The 12,748-nt window shown below is 44.2% G+C and overlaps 1 pseudogene; it reads right to left on the bottom strand.

The window, feature by feature from the left end:
* LOC121436023 overlaps nucleotides 1-6,318 on the bottom strand; it is a 51,140-nt pseudogene extending 44,822 nt beyond the window's left edge.
* Between the last annotated feature and the right edge of the window lie 6,430 nt (nucleotides 6,319-12,748).

Genomic DNA, 12,748 nt, shown 5'->3' with positions numbered 1-12,748 from the left:
TAACATCGTGAGCGACTTTTTGCAGAATTTAGATAATGGCTTTTTAATTCTGAAAGATCTCTATCGCTCCCCTATTCCTCTCTGGAATGCTGTCCACAATTAGCTGGTGACAGAAATGATATTTTCTCTACTCCTTCTTATTCTAGACATCAAGAGAGCGGTCAGTCAAGTCTTGACCTGTAGCAGCTGCCAATGCCTGTGGTATAAATACTTGCACCATAGCTCATTCCAGCCACCGCTGGGATATCTCTGAGCACAGAAGCAGGAAGCGATGTTCCAGTGTGCCGTCACCCGTCATGTCTACCATACGGTGGTAAGCAACCCTGAGGGGGCAGGCAGCAGCAAAAACTGGTGAAAGATTCAGGAGGGATGCATTTTGGGATTTTACTCCTTTGTTTTCAATACGATTCAATTACGTGTATATAATCTAATTTTCAGTGATGGCTTTGTTTCACAACTGGTTTGCAAACTTCCTGAAAATGTAATAACTGGGGCTTGCGAGCTGATTCTGGCTGGTGCCGGCACTCGATAGGGTGTCCTGAGTACTTCCCAAGAGACTTCATGTAGAGGAGGCACCAGGCACACATCGTCTGTCTCGTACAAGGATGTCATCTCTCTCTGACGCTCTGAGGGCCCGAGCAAGTCTCCTACCATCCGCTCTCTCCCCTTTCCAAAGGAAGAGGCTATTAGTGCTGACTTCTTAGAGGTGCTGGGAGGGTTAATTAAGGTTCCCCGAGAGCTTTGAAACCCAGGGATGAAAGGCCCAGTGGGGAGAGAACTTTATTCTTATTCTCATGCATCCGTTTAAGAAGTGGATGGTGATGATACCCACCTGGCACGTTTCATCTTCAAAGCCTTCTCCAGACATTAGCCAATTAAACGTCACACACACTTCCCTGGCCGGTCAGTGGGCGTCCTCCATCAAGGAAACCACACAGCAGAGTGGGTGACTCCTTCTGCCCTTGGTCTCCAGGGAGTTGGGGACCTAGCCAGGGTCTCAGCCCCTCCCACTGCGTTCTGCACAGGGATCTACCCTGGCCTTTCCAGCCTTGGTCCTCATGGCTTGCAGACGGGGGTGAAGCCTACATGGGCCTAGGGGTTTGGCTGCATCTCTGTCCTTGGGTAGCTAGCATTTACAATGCTGCCTACTGAATAATCTTAGATGCATTGTTTTCATATTTGAAAGACCACATAAGTACCCTAGATCAGTGTATGCCTTGCAACTACTTGACTGTAGTTCAGTTGAAATGGTGTTCCTCCTTCCTGGCCCCTCCAATGAAAGTCCATCGCACCAATGCCATCTGCCAATGGCTGTTGGAGTATGTTATGGCCTCTCTCTCTATGCCTGACACCTTTGTGGCTTATTTCCGGCTATTTTAAAAAGGGGAACGTCTTCTCTTCCCACTCTCGTTATTAGGAGTAACATGTGATCAGTATGTGATGCGGAAGAGGCAAACAGTTAATAAAGACAGCGCTACAGTCACCCTAAGACACGCAACGGAGAGATCAACAGCGTGTCACCATGCTTCCCGCCAAGCTTTCCATTTTATTAGGGACATCCCCTCTGTGATTATAGAAGGAACCCAGGCCTATTGTGGGAAACCCCACCAGTCTAGGGATGAGTGTAACATTTAATACCAGTCATCGATGGTCCTATCGCCCATATAGCCCATGGTTCAAATTCAGATTATTTACTTTTTTTTTTTTTTTTTGGTTTTTTCGAGACAGGGTTTCTCTGTGGCTTTGGAGCCTGTCCTGGAACCAGCTCTGTAGACCAGGCTGGTCTCGAACTCACAGAGATCTGCTTGTCTCTGCCTCCCGAGTGCTGGGATTAAAGGCATGTGCCACCATCGCCCGGCGATTATTTACTTTTTATTTGTTTATTTATTTATTGCAGAGCTGGGGACTGAACCCACGGATTTCTACATGTTAGGCCACCACTTTACACTTCAAGTTTTATCTTCAGGTCTTGATCATTATACTTCTATATTATATAAGACATGTATATATATACATATATATATAATTATACTTCTATATTATATAAGACATGTTAATTATAAATAACAGATTTTAATAAGTCTACAGATGACACCTGGATGCCATTCTTTCTACTAGGTGACTATTTAAAAAAAGATTAAAATTTATTTTATACATATGGGTGTTTTGCCTGCATGATTGTCTGTGTACCACACGTGTGTGTGCCTGGTTCCTGCAGAAGCCTGAAAGGGCAATTGGCTCCCTTAGTGACTTGAGTTGCAAATGGTTCTTAGCCACCATACAGGTACTGGGAATTGAACCTGGGTTCTTTGGGAAAGAAGCCCACAGTGCTCTTAGATGCTGAGCCATCTCTCCATCCCCCACGTGCCCACATTTGTCTTTGCTTCTATCTGGAAGTCATGCGTTTATGTTTGTGACTGTATGCACCCATAAAATCAGAAACATAAAACATGATGGATTTTCCCTGAGTTTAAATTTTAATTTTGTATGCTTTTTAGCAATGTCTATTGGAGCCAAAAACATATGTCATAGATGTTTACTGTATCTACCAGTTAATCATAATATGTGATTATATATATATATATATATATATATATATAACATATATAAAATTATCTCTAGTAAAGTCTGCTGAACAGCATGCAAATTAAATATACATCATCCAGGAACTGGAAAGATGGTTCAGCAGTTAAGAATACTTGCTGATCTCACAGAGGACTTGAGTTCAGTTCCAGGCACCTATGTTAGGCAGTTCATAACTGCTTATAACTTCAGCTCCAGAGGATCTGAAGCCTTCTTCTGGCAATTTTGGGCACTGTACACAGATGTGCACTGTTACAAGCACATACAAACACACACACACACACACAATTTAAAAGATAAAAATAACTATCTATCACCAGAGCTGATCTCATATGCATGATCTATACATACTATGTGTTGTGTTGTATATATATAGATGATTAGATCATTGGCTCTAGTACATACTTCTGAATAGCTTACATGTTAAATATATACTAGAGCCAATCCTACTTCTATTATGTATACACACTATAAATTACACATATTATATATGCATTATATATAATATTTATATTTATTGCATATAATCAGCTCAAGGAAACACTGCTGGGAAACTTATGAGTTATATTTAAATCACGGGGAATTGTCCATACCTTGTGTTTATATATTAAGTAGATATTCTAAGGCACAATGCTTCTATTCTTAATACAGAGCCATGGGAGTTTGCTAGGACTGTTGTAATAGAATACCATGTTAACTGACATAAAGGAAGGGGAGGGTTACCCCCAGGGAGTATGAGGGAAGGGTCTATTTTCAGACCTTCTGTTGGCTTATTGATGGCTGTCTCCCTCTCTGTATGTGTCTTTATCAAAACTATCTCTTCACAGAAAAATCCCAACCTTGCAGCATCCCTTTAGCTTGGTCAACTCTTAGTAGATCCTGTCTCCAAATCAGTCACATTCTGAAATTCTGAACTCAAAGATTTCAGTATATGGATTGGAAACTGGAGTGGGGGAGGGGAGAACAGGGACACACAACTCAGTGGTTCATAACACTCGAAAGATGTTCACAGTGGATGCTTTCAGAATACCCTCACATGGTAAGTAGCCCAGTGCCCGTGTGCAGCAGAAGGAATATTAACATATGATACAGGGCCAGCAAGATGGCTCAACGGTTAAAAGCACTGGCTGCATCAGCCTGGCAACCTGAGCTACATCTCCCAAACCCCAGTAAACATGGAAGGAGAACACCAGCTCCAAGTTGTCCTCTGACCTCCACAGGCACGACTACCCCATCACACACACATTCAATAATAGTAATTAATTTAAAATAGGATCTATTCATGTTTTGGACTACTCTACAGCGATGAATTAACTACCTAGATATGCATACCAAGGATGCATCCCATAGACATAAATATAACACATATTTCTGTAGAACTTGATTTAATCTATGTAAAATATATGCAAATATATGTTAATAGAGGTCAGAAGAGTGGTTACCTTTTAGCTGATATGGAGTTGGAATTGCATTGTATGTGATGCATGCACAAGGTCATTGAGCTATAAAATTAAGATTTGTGTACTTTATATGATGTATTTTAATTATCAAAGATTTATTTGAGTGGCATGGTAGGCCTTTAATCCCAGCACTCAGAAGCAGAAGCAGGCGGATCTTTGTGAGTTAGAGGCCAGCCTGGTCTACAAAGTGAGTTCCAGGACAGCTAGAGCTGTTTCACAGAGAAACCCTGTCTCAAACATCAAGCCAACAAAAAGATGTATTTGTTTTTATTCTATGTTTATGAGTGTTTGATTATAAGTAGGTATGTGTACCATGTGCATGCAGTTCCAGTAGAGGCCCAAAGAGGGCAATGGAGCTCTTGAAAATGGAAATGCAGAAGATGGTGAGCTGCTGGAAACCAAACCTGGGTCCTTTGCAAGAGCCACCAGTACTCTTGACTACTGAACCATCCCTCCTACCCCACTGTATCTTAATTTTAAAAAGTGAATGGGGCCAGATTTCCTTTTAAAACTAAGTATTGTTCTTAAAACACACCATTTATGTGACTACAAAATGTCGCATTTCAGAAACTAGGTAGCGATTGCTGACTATTTAGCACACATCAGGGAGTGCACCGAGGTTGCCCTGAATTAACTCCACAAAACCACCTATCGGTTCCTAATGCCATACCCATAACACAGATGAGGTAAGCAACACAGAAGAAGACTGACTTCTCCATATACATATACATAAAATAGCAAGAAACAGTGTTGTATTCCTTGCTGATCTTTCCATGGCAAGGAGGCACAAGGTTAGATCTTAGAACTTGCTGACAACTGTATGGTTGTCATTTGTTCAATCAATTAAGCTGCTGTTTACATATCTGCGTAAATTGTTGTAAAATGATTTACTTCTCTAGGTCTCATGGAAGCTTCAAGGCCATCAAACCTTCTCTGTTGCTGGGTTTTGCTTGGGAAAATTGAAACTGAAATTCTACCTATGTGCCTGCGTGTGCATACACTATATCACACAAGTGTAAACACATGCACACTGGCACCCCCACACACAATGCACACATGCACACATTGAAACTGACTCTCTAATTTCGGTCCCCATGGATGTTAGAATGAAATGCCAGAAGGAACGCCTCCTTTTATGAATGTCCCCACGGTTCCGGTGCTTTCTGGTGGCTTTTTAGACCTCTATCACTTTGATTCCATGAGAAAATGACCTTCTGGAAACAGAGACCAGTACAAAGTCAAAGCAGTAAGGTTTTAAGATTATCTTGTGTTTTCTAGTTACTTCCTCCTTTCCTCGGAATGATACAAGCTTAGTTCTTGAACAAATTGCTTCTTTGCTCTCAAGGAACTTTTGCTTGGGTTAGTAGTTGATGAAAGGGCAAACATTGGTAGCTACATCAGAGTTCAAACTGCATGCAAAAATGACTGACATATAATCCTGAAGCCCTAGGTATTGTTGAGATCTCATTTCCTGCTCCAGGCAGGACTCCTGGCTGAGCTGGGCTTGGTTCACTCATCTCTTTGTCCACGTCAATGTATCTTATTCACATATTACGAGCATGACTCTTGTGTAGTTTGGGGCAGACTCTGAAACTGCTTCACTGTCTGATTTTTCTGTTCCTTAAAATGTGTGGTGGGAAGACGGTCTGTGTCCCACCCACTGCCTCCACCAAAGTCTTTTTAGGTTTTAAAGATTTAATTTTATTTTTAATATGTGTGTATGTGTGCGTGTGTTTGACACATGCATGCATACATGTGAAGGCAGGTGTCCGAAGAATCCAGAAGAGGGCATCCAATAATCCGGGAGCTGGAGTTACAGGCACTGGTGAGCCGCCTGGTGTGGGTACCGAGAACTGAACTCTGGTCCTTTGAAAGAGCAACACGCTCTCTTAACCACTCAAAAAATACATTTTGTTTATTTATTATTTATTTATTTATTTAGTGTGTGTGTGTGTGTGTGTGTGTGTGTGTGTGTGTGTGAGAGAGAGAGAGAGAGAGAGAGAGAGAGAGAGAGAGAGAGAGAGCAGGTAAAGATCAGAGGACAACCTGAATTCTCTCCTACCTCCATGTGTGTTGTGGAGATCAAACTCAGGTGCCCAGGCTTGATGGCAGGCCTTGTCATCCATCTTGCTGGCCCGTCATCACCAAACGCTATTTCTGTAAAGGTCCTGCTAACTAGTCACTTTCTTAGCTTCATCACGCCCCTCAACTCACCTTTCTTTTCAGAGCTATTTAGAGACTCGGCCTTGGTGGTGGTGGTGGTTTCCTTATCCATCCTCTCAAGGGAATAACTTCTTAGGGGTGAGACACACTTCAGCTGCTGGGCTTAGCCTCCAACCTACTCTGGGGCATGCCCCTCCCCAACCTGCCACACTGCAAAAATACCAGTCAAATGCTAATACTGCTTAGACCCTTGGGAATTCTCCTGAATAGCTGGAACAAGAAATATGACATCTGTGAATGTCAAGTGTCCAGAATAGCCACTGGTAAACATTTTTTTTCTATGGAGATCAGACAGTAAATAGTTTTGACCTTGTGAGGCATGTGGTCTCTGCCCCAATGACTCCATTCTGTCCCTGTAACGGGAAAGCAGTGACAGACAATACATAAACAAATGCTTGTGGCTGTGTTCCAATAAAACTTTATTCACAGAAGCAGAGTGCTGGCCCAATCGGACCTGAGGGCTGTATAGCTTGCCATCCGTGGTGTGTGTCCTGAATGGGTCTTTCCTGAGCACAGACTGTGATGATGGGCCACAATGGAGACACTGGGCTCCAGCCTGGCTCCGCTAGCGATCCGCTGCGTGACTTTGGGTAAGTCACTGACGGTCTCTGGAACAGTTTGATTTTCCCTTCAGTAAATTATGGGGTGGATCTGCATCAGAGGCTGCAAACTGGCAATCCAAGGTTGTGTCTGGCTCGCAGATGTGTGTCACTTGGCCCGTGTAGGAGCCAAGACATTTTGAATTCATTTCCAACATTTCAGATGGGGAGTGTTCATATAAAAATCCAGATTTCTGGCTACTCTTGAAATATCAGAAAATCTGGCACCCCCGGACCCACATTCCCTTGTGGCAGTCCTTGGCTGCAGCTGAGTGCAAGGTCTGGTCGCTCTGGCTGGGTGTGCACCCCAAACACAGCAGCCTCCCCTCTGGCCGGCTTCAGCTGTTAATGCTATGACTTGACACCTAAGCATTTGGCTTTGTGACCCCTTAGGAGGCCTCTGTGCCTTTGAGCTTAGTAATCCAGTGTCTTCCACTTAGTCCAAACTGGCCCATCTCTGCTTCACGGCGGGTGTTTGTGTCCTGCATTCTCTCCCTTTGCCCATAGTCCGTCGTCCTTATTTGGCAGCCATGTTGTATTGGGTGGACAACACTGTGCTACGTCATGCCAGTTGGCACATGTCCCTTCCGGGCCCTACAGCTGGTCAGGGCTGCCTGAGTGAGCATGACAAATGATTCAGAGTTGATGCGGGATGCCCCTCTGTATGCTGTGAATATCATCGGTGAATAAAGAAACTGCCTTGGTCTGTTGATAGGGCAGAAGTTAGGTAGGCAGGGAAAACTAAAGTTGGGAGAAAGGAGGCAGAGAAAAAGAGAAACCATGCAGCCCCGCCAGACACAGACGTCGGAACTTTACCTTTTGATCCACAGCCACATGGGGATACACAGAATAACAGAAATGGGTTAAATTAAGATGTAAGAGTTAGCCAATAAGAAGATAGACTCAATGGGCCAAGCAGTGTTTGAAATAATAAAGTTTCTGTGTGATTATTTCAGGGCCGAGTGGCCGGGAAATGAAGCAAGCGGCTTGTCACTCTTGGTTTTGCTTGGGATGCTGGCGTCTGAGAGGCAGGAGAGTGAGTGGGAGGCCTTTGACTCTGTTGGCATTTTTGTTCATGTGCATGAAACCAACTTTTCAACCAATAACTACTGACCAGAGCAGGTAGATTCGTGCCCTACCCTCTTGCATGCATTTGATGCACGCTCTTCACTGTCTCCTTACACTGCCTGGTGTGATTCAATCTCACTTGTCTTTGGTGGTCCCTTCCTGGCTCCTGTGCTAGCTGCCTGTATTTCTATTCCTCAACTCATTTCATCCACTTACCTATAAGGGGGCTTAGAACCATCTCACAAATAAACAACTTGTACTAGAGGCGTAATCTCAGGATCCTGCTTCCTAAGACACCCAGTCAACAATGGCTACACTTTGCAGAGTGTGGAGAAAATTGAGTCAAAAATACTGAATCGTGATGGTGGTTTGTATAGCCGAATCAAGCTACTGCTGAAGCCCATATTACTTTTGAATTTCGTTATTGTTCCTGCGGAGACAGGGTTTGTCTGTGTAGTCCTGGAACTCACTTTGTGACCTCGAACTCAGAGATCCGCCTGCCTCTGCCTCCACAGCACTGGGATAAAAGGTGTGTGACACCATGCCTGGCTTACTTTTGTACTTTTTATTAGAAGAGCCAAGAAGTTTCCTTGATGCTTAGGCTGACTTGATAGGAGTCTTCTACTGCTTCCCCAAGGCATTCTGTCTGCTATAAAAGACCGTAAATATCCACAGTAAATTATTAATATAAATGGATAATTTATTTTTTATTAACTTCTGTCCTAATGACTTCAGTAAAACTCAGGACCAGAAAAAAAAAATGGAGGGTTTTTTTTTCTTTTCTTTTCTTTTCAATATTTATTTATTTAGTATACAATATATGCCTTCAGGCCAGAAGATAGCACCCGACCTCATTACAGATGGTTGTGAGCCACCATGTGGTTGCTGGGAATTGAACTCAGGACCTTTGGAATGGCAGGCAATGCTCTTAACTGCTGAGCCATCTCTCCAGCCCGGTTTTTTTTTTTTTCTCATATGAAGTTTTTTCCAAAGTTGTCTAACAGAGTGACCTTGGTTTGATTGCACTGGGATGTTGTGTATCTGGAAAGTTCCACACCACACAAGGTGTCTTTCAGATGCACCTTATTATGAAGATCATGCGATGACGGTAGGAACAAAGTGGTTGTCACTGTCTAGACTACCGCTGATGGTCTGATCACGTGCGCAGGAGCCTTTCAGTGTTCCCTGAGGAGGGGGGTGGAGTAGAAGCAGCGTCTCTCCTGCTATGGAGGCCTGTGATCCCTCCTGTTCTGTCTTTCGGTGAACAGGAGGGTCACTCTGAGTCTAGGGACTTTGGAGCAACCAGCACCTCCCCATTCGCCTTCAAAGATGACTGGAGATACACAGGGACTCATCCTTGCTCACCCAGTTTGCTGTGACTGAAGTTCAGTTGCCTGATGATTTTGGCTTTCCACAGTATTGACTTCCTCTGGGAAATACGCCTAGAAACTTCCCGTGAAAAGAGCAGACTTGGGGCTTAAGGTTTCCCTTTAAGGGTAAGAATGCAAGATTCAGGGAAAGTGTATGTATAGAAAGATTTTTCTTGATCACTATCTGGCTTTTCTCTCTCCATAAGAACATTCTAGAACTTCAAGCATCTGTCAGGACTCAAATGAACCTGTTAGTGGGTGGTCTTAAAACCTACGCTTCGTGACTCTGCTCCTCCAAAGGAGAGAAATGGGCGTTGGGGAGTGCTTGTGTGCTCCCAGCTTTCCGATCCCCACTTGGAAAACATTTACAACACAGCTCAGTTCCAGCCTACATGGCTCAGAATGGAGGCTGGCATCCCAGGGTCTCCCTTACAGGTTGCCTTGGTTACCTGGCATCTTTGATCTCATTTGTGAGAGCAGAGCCCTGTACCACAAAGCTTTCAGTGGATGCACAAAGGGTGTCTCTGTGACAAAGCCCAGGATACGGGGGCAAGGAATGATGCCGGGCCAACTGCAGGGTAGACAAGATTGTTACGAAATCCTAGTCGCATTCCAAGTGTGTGTCTGCCTAAAATGATATGGCTGTGGAGAAGAGGCGGGCCCTGTGTGCTTCACAAGGGCTCATTCACAGCCGTTAACACCAGGAGTATAAGCGGAGGTCATCCAACACGTTTGAGGGCACTGCTGGGTGGCTGTGGAACAGATGAAGACGGTTGTTGCACATCTCACACACGGTGGTACCTGTGTTACATCATCTCTCACTTCGTCCTTGTGCCAGACCCTGGAGGTTAGGGGCCATTTATCTCATCTGTTAGGGAAAATGGGTTTAGAACTCACCATGATCACCTGAGTCTGAACTCCCACCTATATTGGTCCCCCATGTATGGGTGGGAGACTCCAGGAGGGAGAGATGGCTGTAGTGTGTAAGGAATAGAACCCAGGGGGTGCTGAACCCCCCAAGGTCATAGTCTCCTCCCCTTTCCTGTTGTCCCCTGGGTCTCAGGAAAGGAGAAAGGCTTGGCCTGAGATTGAGAGCAGGTTCAACACACGCCTAACCGTCTCATCTCCCCGAACCTCAAACAGCAGAGATAGAGGTTGAAGTTCAGAGCTGTCCACTGAAACAGGTATCTTACTGAAAATAGTTCTTGTTTTTGTCCTTATAAGTTACCCTCTTTGCAGTTTTCCACCTGCAACCACACAGAAATGAATATGAAGTCACTTTCAAAGAAATGTCTGAATAGCATCTAAAGCAATGGATCTCAGCCTTCTAGTTCTGCCCTTTGACACAGTTGCTCAGGTTGTGGTGACCCTCGGCCATAAAATTATTTTCGTTATCACTTCATAACTGTAATTTTGCTACTATTATGAATTGTAATGTAAACATCTGTGTTTTCAAATAACAATCCCAAAGAACCTAGACAACAATGAGGGCCCTAACAGAGAAAAACATGGATCTTATCTACATGGGAAGTAGAGACAAGATCTCCTGAGTAAATTTGGGAGCAATTGAAGGGGAGGGGAGAGGCAGGGAGGGGAGCAGAGAAAAATGTAGCGCTCAATATAAATCAATAATAAAAAATAATATGTGTTTTCCAATGGTTTTAGGCAACCCCTGTGCAAGGATTGTTTGATCCCTAAAGGGGCCACAACCCACATTTTGAGAACCCCTGATCTAAAGGTTTTGAAATTTATACATTTTAAAGCAGACATTTGAAAAATTTAAATAGTTTTTTTAAAATAAATTTTGTAATAGTTCAACAATAAAAAATACATCTTTATGTAAAATACACCTGGCTTGGGGGCAGAGCAGTGAGGGCAGCAGAAGGGTGCAAAGTGACTCTGGCTTCATCACCGCGAAGAGTCCAGGGCCAGAGCGTTTGGGGTGGGACAGACCAGAAACCCTTCTCAAAAGGGACCAGCTGGAAACGCTTGCCTGGGAAGAAGATTCCAAAGTCAGTGTGCAGAAGAGATGGAAGCCAGACTCTGGGGTTCTCCTGGGGAGAAAAATCAGAAGTCAGGAAAGGTGAGGTCTATTGGAACATGGGCTGGACACTGAGAAGGACTAGGGAATGGTGGTTCCTGAGTTTAGGGCTGAGGAGCTGTTCAGGAAGGTTCTAGAAGGATAGTGTAGCCCCTGGTGTGTACCAATCTCTCTCTCTCCTCAGCTCAGACCAGGCAGATCTCATCAACCTTTTTAACACACACCCCATGACAGAGGACAGCTTTGTTGGGCTTAACTGTGAACGTTACGATGTACTCTCCTTCATCTTGGACGGATAACCACACTTGCACGCTTGTGTCCTCTTTGAAGCACTGCCCGAGAATTATCAACAGTAAATTGTAACTCTTTCGTCATCTTAAGAGCATTCTAGTGCAATGGGTGTGAGAAGTGTTATATTCAATTATAAAATGAAGATGTTATTGGGGCTAAGGAGATGGCGTAGCTGCTAAGGGGCTTCCCATGAAAGCCTGTGGACCAGACTTGTTTTCCACATCTACGTAAAATCCCAGTAACTGTAATCCCAGCTCTAGTGAGGGGGAGACATGTGGATCTCTAGAAATCATTGGCCAACCAGCCTAGCTAAATAGATGAGTTCCAAGTTCATAGACAGAACCTCTCAATAAATAAACAAACAAACAAACAAACAAATAAATAAATAAATAAAGGTGGAGAGTGTTTAGATGAAGGATCACCTGATCACCTCTGGCTTGTAAAACATACACGCACAGCCGGGCGGTGGTGGCGCATGCCTTTAATCCCAGCACTTGGGAGGCAGAAGCAGGTGGATCTCTGGGAGTTCGAGGCCAGCCTGGTCTACAAGAGCTAGTTCTGGGACAGGCACCAAAGCTACAGGAAAACCCTGTCTCGAGAAAACCAAAAACAAAACAAAACAAAACAAAAAAAACATGCACGCGCAGGTGTACAAACATACATATGCACACATATGCATAAACACACACACAAGTACTGCTTGCCCAGGCATGCATGCACGGTTCCTAGGAACCAACACGTCTGCTCACAGTGTTAGCTACTAAGGTGTAACACATCAGAAACACCGATGTCATGCCTGATAGTCCTGATGGTCCTGACGGTCCCCAGGAGTCTCCTTGAATTTCTGGTCAGTGTGTCATGGGTCAGAAAGCATGAAGTGGTCTTTTTCTAAATTCAGACTCTGGCTGTTTCCTTATTCCAAAGCCACAGCTAATGTGGGCCCAGCTCCATTGACGGGCCAGCAGAACTCAGGCAACATCTGTTCAGTGCATGGTCTTGGCATGTCTCACTGCGCGTCGGGTAGCACCGTAACGGGGAAGCTTGTCACGTGCTATCACCTGATATATTGTGCTTGAGATTTTCTTTGGCCCCTAATTAAATAAGGCCACATCT

This window comes from Microtus oregoni, unplaced genomic scaffold (assembly GCF_018167655.1).
Source record: "Microtus oregoni isolate MIOR12 unplaced genomic scaffold, Mior012 000048F_ref0000485, whole genome shotgun sequence".
Lineage (NCBI taxonomy): Eukaryota > Metazoa > Chordata > Mammalia > Rodentia > Cricetidae > Microtus > Microtus oregoni.
Note: the sequence above shows the minus strand (reverse complement) of the source record. Positions and strands in the feature narration are given on the sequence as shown.